This window comes from Apium graveolens, chromosome 8, assembly GCF_009905375.1.
Source record: "Apium graveolens cultivar Ventura chromosome 8, ASM990537v1, whole genome shotgun sequence".
Lineage (NCBI taxonomy): Eukaryota > Viridiplantae > Streptophyta > Magnoliopsida > Apiales > Apiaceae > Apium > Apium graveolens.
Genome location: NC_133654.1, coordinates 165,751,947 through 165,763,675, shown reverse-complemented (window position 1 = coordinate 165,763,675; position 11,729 = coordinate 165,751,947).

The window sequence follows — 11,729 nt, the reverse complement described above, 5'->3', positions numbered from 1 at the left end:
TTGGATCTTCAAGAAAAACAAGAAAAAGTTCAAGTTAAAAACTTGAAAACACTATTCATTGTCTTCTTCCTTGATTAAATGAAGAAGTTAGAGAAAGAATTAATGGCTTAAACTCATGATATAGCCATAACTAAGCATAAAGATGATTAGGGAATTTTCTTACCAATTTAGGATGCTTTGATCTTGGATTTTGAATTTCTCTTGCCTTTTGAATAGTGAAAAGCCGTGAGCAATGAAGAACAAGCCTTGGTTGCTTTTGATTTTTGATGAAAATGATTTTACTTGGCTTGGTTGATTGGTTTTTGTGCTTGCTTTAGTCAATTACTTTCTTGCCCTTGAAATTGTGTGGTTACAAAGCTACCACACCTTCTTCCTTCCCATGTCATGCTTATGTCACCTTGCACATGTCATTATGCTCCCACTTGTCCACACCTTGTGGTTTGATGATGTCACAATCCCTGGCTTCTTGTACAAGCTTGTCTCTTGGTCACTTATTTGTTTTACGGTTCGCTTATCTTTCGTTCTCGTTTATCGTTTGAGGGATCATACCCGGGATCTTATTACTTAGGTTCCCATAACCTTTCTCAATATATTATATTCCTTTTATGATCCTCTCCTATAATCCTTTAATTTAAATCCTTTTTATCCTGTTACCTTTTTCTCAATTCTTTCCGTATCTAGTGGATTTCCGGGAAAAACCAAAGTGTTCGGAATTGGATTCTGACGATCTTTACATACACTTATATACTTCATAGAGTACTAATAAAATCCCATAAGATCAATAACAGAACCCCTACATAGCGTGGCATGAAAAGTTTTCTCGTTCAGCAAAAACACTATTCATAAGGGTTTCAAAATTTCTCAAAAATTGGGGTTATTACAGTCTCCCCTCCTTAAAAGGATTCCGTCCCGGAATCGGATAGAAATAAATAGGGATACTTTCTTAGTATTGCACTTTCTAACTCTCAAGTCAATTTTCCCACATTGTGGTTCTACCATCAAACTCTTACTAGTTTGATAACCCTTCTCCTAAGCACTCGTTCCTTTTCACTCTATAACCCTTTCTGGTTGCTCCATATAGGTTACGTCGGGTTGCATATCTATGCGCTCATATGCCCCTATTTATCTGGCATCTGAATTACACTTCCTTAACATTGATACGTGAAACGCGTTATGACTAGCTACATGCTCTGGGTTAGGGCTAGCTCATATGCTAACTTCCCAAACGTCTTAATATATCCAAGGGTCCAACAAATTGTAGACTTAGCTTTCCTTTCTTTCCGAACCTCATCAATCCTTTCCAAGGGATACCTATAACATTACTAGGTCCCCTATTTCATACTCTTTATCCTTTCGTGTCAAATCAACATACTTATCATGACCATCTTGGGCTACTACCAGCCGTCCTCTGATTAGATCTATCATATCCTTGGTCCTTTGGACTACTGCGGGTCCGAGCATCTTGCGCTCTACAACTTCATCCTAACATAAGGGAGATCGACATTGTCTTCCCTCAATGATCTCATAAGGCGACATCTCGATAATGACATATGATCTATTGTCGTAAGATAACTCAATCCGAATTAAGTGATCATTCCAAATTCTTTCAAGTCTATTACACAGACTTTCATTATTGCTTTTAACATTAGAGCTTCTGCTTCTCAATACCCATTCTTTTCCAGTTCGTAATCGCTACTACCTTCCGTTCCTAATATTATACTGGTTATACTTTTGCTCGTTAGCATTCTATAACCTTTTAATAACCACGTCAACCTTAGTATCACGAATGTGTTCCCATTCCGCATACTACCACCACTTTATTACTCCTTTTTCAGTTGCTTCTATTTTCCAAAATTTGATCAATCAAATAGAAGTAAAGGAATTTGTTGAGAGATCACTAAGATCATGAACACTTGTTATATCGCATAGTTAGTACAGAAGGTGGCCAGCCTTTAGTACTTGACAAGCAATTAAACAATAGCTGGTATCCTACTAGGCTTCTATCACACAGATAGATAGTCATTCGGCAATACCTCCCCTTTCTGAAAGGGTTGTTCTTCTCAGCTTACATGAAATGAAAAGAAGAGAAAAGAACGAACTGAAGAGAATTGTATATATGAAAAAAAATATACTGCCACAAAATATCTGGCTTGGAATCTACCCCTGAACTATAGAGGTTTGTCATAGGAGAACAAAACATATATGTATTTATATCAACATCAAGTATTATAGCATCGTATTTCACGTGCCTAAATATTTTCTCTATCCCGTCCATCATTCTATGGACCCATGCTCTTCCTCGAGCTTATACACAATCACCTTTGAAACTCCCTCGACATCGAAAATCGAATCTGGGATCTCATTCTATATATCACCGTTACTAGGATTCTATGCTCGCATCGCAACCTTCCTCGTATAATAATACGGCTCTCTATTGATAAGAAAGAATAAATATTCAATAGGTAGATACTCTACTTAATTAGTCTATCAATGATAACTTATACACTACCACGACCCGATTAGTGGTACTCAATCTCAACACCCATTCCAATACAACTCTCATGGTTGTAATCAGCTCACTACTCGCAGAATCATTGCTGCCTTACTATGGTCCACCACTGACCCACTGTAGTCATTCATTTTCCATGAAATCTTAATAACTAACCATACGGAGTCCATACATCTCGTATCTAATTCTCCTAAGGAGTTAACATAACCACCAATCACAATTTATGAAGAACACTCCAAACTCTGACGTACCTTCATGACATGAAGCAGATAAAAGTGCAGAAGAGTTTCAATCAAAGCAACGATAGCAGGTTAATACCATTCGTAATCATATGCCTTCAATAGAAGACTTAACTCAAAGGTTTGTTTAGTCCTTTTTGAAACATGGTCCTGGCTTATCTCAAGATAGGACCTCCTAAGATAGATAGCCCGTTCATGGCGATTACGCGAATTAAACCTTTACCAACTACTATTACGGTCGGGTATTGCACAGTCATCAGAAGGAAAGTCAATCTTCCAAACCATAATACAACCTTCACAACTTTAACCATCATCACTGTATTCCTCTCGCACGAGCGCCTATAATTATCCTCTTACCTTTAAAGTGTCGGCCACCTCTTTGGCCTTTCCTGATAGTAAAATTTCCTTACAGTCAATGTCACATTAACCACCTCCAAATAAATTTCTACCTTATTTCAATCACAGCTTATGTGAAAATGCTTTCCTTAAAATCTGATGAGTAAAAAAAAAATCACCATTTTTCCATAAGTTATTGCCTCAGTCTTTAGAGGTTAATCACTGTCATGACTGACTCTCAATCATAATTAGAACATCTTTTTTTTTTTTAAGTCCTAATTGCCCTGAACAATTTTGACCTTTACTGGTTCGATCCATACTTTCTCGTGGTTTAACACGTGCCCCACTTGGCATCATTATAATTACGTCATATTTCTTTTATCAACATTTTTATTCTTGAGAATTTTGAATATTACCTTTCTCCTTGTAAAACCTCTAAGGTTATCCTTCAATCGTTCCTCCTGTATTCCCTAGATACAGGGCATATCAAAATACCATTCACTATTACTAGAACCATTGTCTATATACATCTTGAAAAATTTCTCCACTAATTCTTAAAGGTTATTGTTACCTTAATCCTTTCCAATTCATACTGTCAAAACTCATACTATCCCTATTAAGGGTGAAATGCCAACCTTTATGCATTCCCCTAGGATTCATTTTAAGTTACCGGTGTTCTATCCTTAATTCCACCTTTAAAAGGTACCTGCATCCTTCCATGGATAAATAAAGTCATATATCCCTGATAAGGGTATCTTGTTCAATCATTTCCACCTCGATAGTCTACACCGAATTTCACAATAGCATCCTTATTCAAGTTAAGGTCAATCCACATGGCCTCCAAAAGATAAAAATGGTTATCCGCTTTTCTTTCCTGATTTGGTAATGATCACATGGATGATCTGGAAGATATTGGTCGTGTTCAACGTGAACTTCTTCTTAATAAATCCTTATTTACTTTTGTTGTTTATCTCAACAGTCACCTCAATGTTGGGATATCTTTCATACCTGGCGTCTCCCTTCCTGGGTATCAAGCCACCGGTCTTACACTTCACATTCTTGAAGGTCACTTCCTTCATCCAATTTTCTTAATTTCTTACTTTCTTGTCTCCTCAGTCTATCCGCGTCTCATTATTTATCCTTCGAATTACCTCAAGGTTTCCTCGAATCTTCCCAACTTAAAACAGGGGATAAAATATATGTATCTCTTATGCCCTCAACCATCAATTTTAACTTATGTTGAATCACCCTCATCCTGACGAATGCATACTTTTCTATTTCTATTGCTACGAGTCGTTAGGGTTTCCTCATACCCAACTCCCTTATCATACCTCAAACTCTATTGCCGTTATATTCCTTTCCACTTCAATTTCTTTTTATTTTCCTTTCTCTTATCATTATTTCATGAACCAACACAACATAAGCATTGATTTCAAACATCCCGTCATTCTGGATTCGTGTCCTCAGAACGAATCTTGATAACTTTTACAACTTAGATTCATAATTTATCATACTCGTCTGCCTTTGTTCTGGCTCTAAAGCTTTTACACTATCTCCTTATCTTTGGGAATTACTTTCCCGAAAACAATTGGCTGAACTTTAATCAATTTATTATAATCTCTTGGTCCGTGCCTTCCTTGGCCTTTCACCAGCGGGTGGTCTCTCTCTTGGGAGGGTAAGTGACAAAACAGTCTTTTGTGGTTCGTCAATCATTTAGAATCTCAAATGATTCATCTATTTCCTTTAGCCAGGCTCTTGCCTCGACTGGGTCAGCTTGTTCCTTGGAACTCTGAGAGCTTAGCGACTTAAAGGTCATGAAAGAATTTCTCACCGCACTGTCTCCTCAGGGTGGTGGTTGGGGATAATAGTCTAAGTTCTTTTTAGACAGGTCCATGAATTGCCGTATAGGAGTACCGTCTCGGGTCTCCTTTCCTTACTCGACTTTCAATTTCCTTAGTATGAAATGTTTCAACCTTCTCCCATAATCGGGGTTATCTTGTACGTTAAAATCCTCATTTTCCACTTCATTATGTTATGGGTTCCTTCTATCTTGATGGCGTCCTCCCTGACTGTCACATTCAGGGTTTGCTCTAACTCTTATTCCTCAAACTAGCTTTCATCTAAGATTTCATCTTTAAGCTCTTAAACATTTGGAACCCAAGTTCTATAGGAATACCTCATTATTCCCTTATCATCTCTCTCGGTATTAATCTCATATCTATTTGTTGGCTCTCTGCCTTCATTCATCACTTTTTCTGGCACAATATGATCTTTTCCAATAATTCGGGTTGTATTGCTATCTCAAACAGCTTTTCGGTACCGGCTCCGGTTACTTTCACTACTATTTCCATTTTCTCAAAATCTCTTATAAACTCTTCCAAAAGACATTATCATCTTGAGTCTCTCCTTTTTACTAAGGGCATCAGCCACCATATTGGCTTACCCCGAATGATAAAGAATCTGCCAATCATAATTCTTGATTAGCTCTAACCGCCTCCTCTAGCGTATGTTGAGCTCTTTCTACGTAAGAATGTACTAGAGCACTTATGGCTTAGGTAATTCTCGCACTTCTCTCCATACAAGTAGTGCCTCCAATCTTTAGGGTAAAACTATTGCCACGAGCCTAAGCTCATGGGCGGTGATATCAAATTTCATATTACCTTAATTGTCTTGACGCAGACGCGATTATCTTGCTGTGCTAAGAAGCACCCTAATTCCTTATGCGAAGCGTCACTTACAAATCACAAAATCTCCTTTTTCCATCCAGCAATGCCAGCATAGGGGCCATCACCAACCTCTGCTTCAGTTCTTGAAAGCTGTTCTCGCATTTCTCTGTCCATTCGAACTTCTCAGTCTTACGAGTAAGCCGCGTTAAAGGGGCTACTATCTTTACAACTTGAACGAACCTCCGGTAGTGACCGGCCAATCCTACCTCTGGTAGTCGACCTAACCATGGTCATCAATTCATCAGTGGTCCTTTATCCAATCTTGTCAGGATCCTCCATGGGATCCTCCTCAACAACTATCCCTTCTAGGACAACATCCTCAACCGCTACATCCTCCATATCAACATCATCCGGTCCTGCATTAGGACACTCTATCGGATCCACAATCCGATCTCCAATTAGTAATAAAACATCATCGCGCTGTTGCTCCTCAACCTCAGGGTTCGGAGTCCCGCTACCATATACGATAACGAACTACGCTTCTATTACGATATTTATAAGGGTTCCCATAAGGGTTTTAACTATCAGTGCTACGTTAGGTAGCCCGACTATGAACTTGGCAAGAGTTCTTATTATCTTAGTTAACTTATTATCTTAACGTCCCATCATCTCTGAGGTTTATAACGCTTAGCTCTGATACCATTTCTGTAACACCCCCAGATCCGGGGTCGGGGATCCGGGTCGTCACGGTCTTTCTTTCCACAATATCACTTCACTTAATTAATAAATAACCTTATGTTGTGACCCCACACTAACACACACCACAACCCGTTATAGTCTCAGAGATGAAATTTAAATAAGTACAAGTCTTTGAATCCACAATTTAAAAGTTATTACAACCCAAAATGATTACTTGATAAATTTACAGTTAATTGCCATTATCTGCCACAAGTTATAATTATACATAATTGATTCTCAAAAGTAGATGATCTGATCTACAATAGATCTACCTCTGCAGCTATAGCAGCTACAACATCAACGGGAAGACACAGGACGCTTCCCACGCGCTTGCGCTGGGTCTGCTGGAGTCTGGCCATCTTTCCTAACTGTTGTTGTGTGATGAAGAAATAAAGCAAGGGTGAGCAGCAAGCCCACCAAAATAATATGTATAATGATTTACAATATATGAGCCTACTCATAATACTCATGAAAGTCTTGGTCAAAAGAAATGAACCAAGTTTGATATCTTAATGCGATGAAGTCGCAAAATATTCAGTATATATACATATATACTTTTCAAAATATTGGAAGTCCTCTTCCATGCATAATACACACAGAATTCCAGTGTATAACTGTATAAAAATATCGTTGCGAGGTGATCTCATATATCTAACCTTGTCTCAACGTTTTTCTGAAAATCTTTGTCATGCATAAGATAATCATTTACTAGATATAAGTTTAAAAGATGAAGTTACAAAATACTCCAATATACTTATATCTTTTCCAAATACTACTTGAACTACCACCATTCAAGTTATAATTAGTTTCCAAAGTTCATCACATAGACGAGACTACAAGATAATACTTGAATAGATTCAACCTTTAAAATATCATCAAAATAAAATGAAGTTATGAGATACTTCATTTGATGCAAACATTATTTTGAAAACTTGACCCTGCCAACACTCAACAATCACCCAACCGTAGCCTTTCTATCGAAGTGCTTTGGGTAGTGTTGCAGAAATATCCAATTGGATGATGAACTCATTACGGGAGTTTACCGCGCCAGGAAGACCACTTACGATGATCAGTCGTAGTAGTACAACCCCACCATTTTCTACATGTAGAGGAGAACCTGTCGGATTTACTTGTCAACCGAACACTGAACTCCTAAGGAATGGACCGCCTTAGCGGAACTTCCAGGCCATTTGGGCCAATATAATAAGGCTGGGCCGGCGCTACTCGACCACTTACGCCACTCCTAGTTCAGATGAAATCCATGACTCTGAAACGTAAAGCTCGTTTCCCCCTTTCCCCAAGTAGAAACTTGTTGATACGGCTCCACCAAGAAGTCGTACCTAGTTGGAAAGGAAAACTCACCGATATTTCCCAGGCGATGCCTGTTAATGGATTAACTTGTTCCAAGAATTTTACTTCCCGAATATTGGGTAAGTAATCAAAAACTCTTTTACCAAGACAGCAACCTTGTTGCGAATATAAAACACACCACCGAGCCGGATCCCCCAGGTTTTGAGCGAGTATTTAAATCCCCTTTTTAAAAGGAAGATCTTAAATATAAAAATAGTTTTGGGATCCGCTCTAACTTTTGAAAATCATTTTAAAGACTCGAAAACACTTTAAAGAGTGTTTGGAGTAAAACTGATTTAATGAAGTAAATCAGTCCCCAGAATATTTAGAAAATGTCTGAATATTATTATTTAAATAATATTCCCATAAAAATAATCTTTATAAAATAATTGAAGTAGAAGTATTAAAACTTATACTTGAAATGAATAGCAAATAATCAAAGATATACTTATACGAAAGTAATATCTTTATTTGAATAATCAAAAATAAGTTTGATTATCGACACCTTATTCTTTAATAAATTAAAGAATATATCTCAGCAAATAATCGGAGTCATAGATCCTCAAATGAATATTCAAATAATATTCAATAAATAAAATAAGCTGAGTCATAATACCTCGAATGAATATTATAAATAATATTCATTAAATAAAATAAAGGAGTCATACATCCTCAAATGAATATTCAAATAATATTCAAAAAATAATGTAAAGGAGTCATACGCCTTCGAATAATATTTGAAATAATATTCAATAATAAAATAAAGTTAAAGTTATCGAATAAACCTTATTCGATTAATAGTTTTAAAAACTATATCCATATATATATATATAAATAAATATATATATATATATATATATATATATATATATATATACTCGGGAACATCGACTCCCGGTTTAGAAATATGTTCACCTTTTATCCCCTATACTAAGGGTATACGCAACTACTTGCTTATTTCTAGCATAGGTATTATGCAACTATAAGCATTGAAATCAACAGATAGATAACCAGATTACGAAACAGACATGCATATATACCATATTAGCATACTCCAATATATCGCAAAATTTGCTAATAACAATCATGCAATATCACAAGATAATGCATATACATATATTTACATCACAACAACAGTATAACGGGTAGAAAACTTGCCTGAGCGACTGGGGTTACGAATGGCTCGGGACGAGTCTGGTAACCTATAAACAACAAGTAAGTTGGAATTAAACCAAAATCACTTGTAAATCTATACTTTAACTAACTTAGACTCTAACGCTTGTTTTGCGCTCACTGATTCGCTTAAGCCACTCGGGTACCCTCGGCTCCACCATTTTTAATAATTTAACCTTTACGAGTTTTAAAGCGATTCCTTCGCGAGTGTCTTACCAACTGCCTAACACACTTACCATAAATGTTTCATACATTAATTAACCCTTTTTGGTCTTTAATCTATGTTTCAAAGTAAGGCGAGGGAAAAAGTTTCGTTCGCGAAACGCCGTTACTTGAAACGGTCGTTTCTCCTAAACCGTGCATCGGAATCGAACGAACTACATATCAAAACGAAGCTCGTAACATGAGCTATCTAATCATGGCAGTGGTCACAATCTAGCAGGGGGTTCTCGGGTCCTAATGCTATGCACAAAAACAGTCCAAAGAAAATCGGACGTTACGACGGCTATGTTTACGTGATTTCCAAATTTTAACCCATTCACAAACAACCCAAATCAACCTCAAATCCAACATACAACCATCCTCCATCCTTATCACATCATAACAACCCCAACCAATTCAATTTAACCATTCATACTTATGCTTAAACTTTACTTTAATCATTCTTAAGTTCTTTTAAATCAAAACCACAATAATTACCATTCCATTCACTACCATACCAAATCTCAAACTCTAAATCATAACCACAAGATACAATATCAACCCACTACTCAAAATCACCTTATAATATATATGAACCTAGGGTTTGGAAATGGTATACCTTCCTTGAAGTGGTGGGTGGAGCTAGGAAGCCTTAAGAAGCTTTGAGAAGCCTTAGGAAAGCTTGGATCTTCAAGAAAAACAAGAAAAAGTTCAAGTTAAAAACTTGAAAACACTATTCATTGTCTTCTTCCTTGATTAAATGAAGAAGTTAGAGAAAGAATTAATGGCTTAAACTCATGATATAGCCATAACTAAGCATAAAGATGATTAGGGAATTTTCTTACCAATTTAGGATGCTTTGATCTTGGATTTTGAATTTCTCTTGCCTTTTGAATAGTGAAAAGCCGTGAGCAATGAAGAACAAGCCTTGGTTGCTTTTGATTTTTGATGAAAATGATTTTACTTGGCTTGGTTGATTGGTTTTTGTGCTTGCTTTAGTCAATTACTTTCTTGCCCTTGAAATTGTGTGGTTACAAAGCTACCACACCTTCTTCCTTCCCATGTCATGCTTATGTCACCTTGCACATGTCATTATGCTCCCACTTGTCCACACCTTGTGGTTTGATGATGTCACAATCCCTGGCTTCTTGTACAAGCTTGTCTCTTGGTCACTTATTTGTTTTACGGTTCGCTTATCTTTCGTTCTCGTTTATCGTTTGAGGGATCATACCCGGGATCTTATTACTTAGGTTCCCATAACCTTTCTCAATATATTATATTCCTTTTATGATCCTCTCCTATAATCCTTTAATTTAAATCCTTTTTATCCTGTTACCTTTTTCTCAATTCTTTCCGTATCTAGTGGATTTCCGGGAAAAACCAAAGTGTTCGGAATTGGATTCTGACGATCTTTACATACACTTATATACTTCATAGAGTACTAATAAAATCCCATAAGATCAATAACAGAACCCCTACATAGCGTGGCATGAAAAGTTTTCTCGTTCAGCAAAAACACTATTCATAAGGGTTTCAAAATTTCTCAAAAATTGGGGTTATTACACAACTCCAGATTTTGGAGGAGCTTTCAAGAATGTGTGGGAACCAAATTAAACATGAGTACCGCTTACCATCCCCAAACGGACGGGCAAAGTGAAATGACCATCCAGACACTAGAGGATATGTTGAGAGTCTGTGCAATAGATTTAAAGGAAGTTGGGATGATCACTTGCCGTTGATCGAGTTTTCTTATAACAATAGCTTTCATGCCAGAATCGGAATGCTGCCTTATGAGGCCCTGTACGGAAGAAGGTGTCGATCTCCCTTATACTGGGATGAAGTGGGAGAGCGCAAGATGCTCGGACCCTAAGTGGTCCAAAGGACCAAAGACATAGTGGATCTCATCAGAGGACGGCTTGTAGCAGCCCAAGACCGACAAAAGAGGTATGCAGACTTAGCCCGAAAGGACAAGGAGTATGAAGTAGGGGACATAGTACTGCTAAAGGTATCCCCTTGGAAAGGATTGATGAGGTTCAGAAAGAAAGGGAAACTAAGCCCAAGATACATTGGACCTTTTGAGATACTAAAACGGATTGGGAAGTTAGCTTACAAGCTAGCCCTACCCCCAAACCTACAACAAGTTCATAATATGTTCCATGTGTCAAGGCTAAAGAATTATCATCGGGATTCCAGGCACATAGTGGAATATGAGCATGTGGACATGCAACCAGACCTGACTTACGAGGAGCAACCAGTGAAGATTATGGATAAAAAGGAGCAGGTGCTTCGGAACAAGGTGATTAAGCTAGTCAGAGTGCTATGGCAGAATCATAATGTGGAGGAGTCAACTTGGGAACTAGAGAGCGCAATTCTAGAAAAGTACCCTCATTTGTTTTCTACCTGATTCTGGGACGGAATCCTTTTAAGGAGGGGAGACTGTAATAACCCCAAAATTTTTGGACTTTTTGTAATCCTTATGAATAGTGATTTTGCTGATTATGTTGATTAAGGAAATTT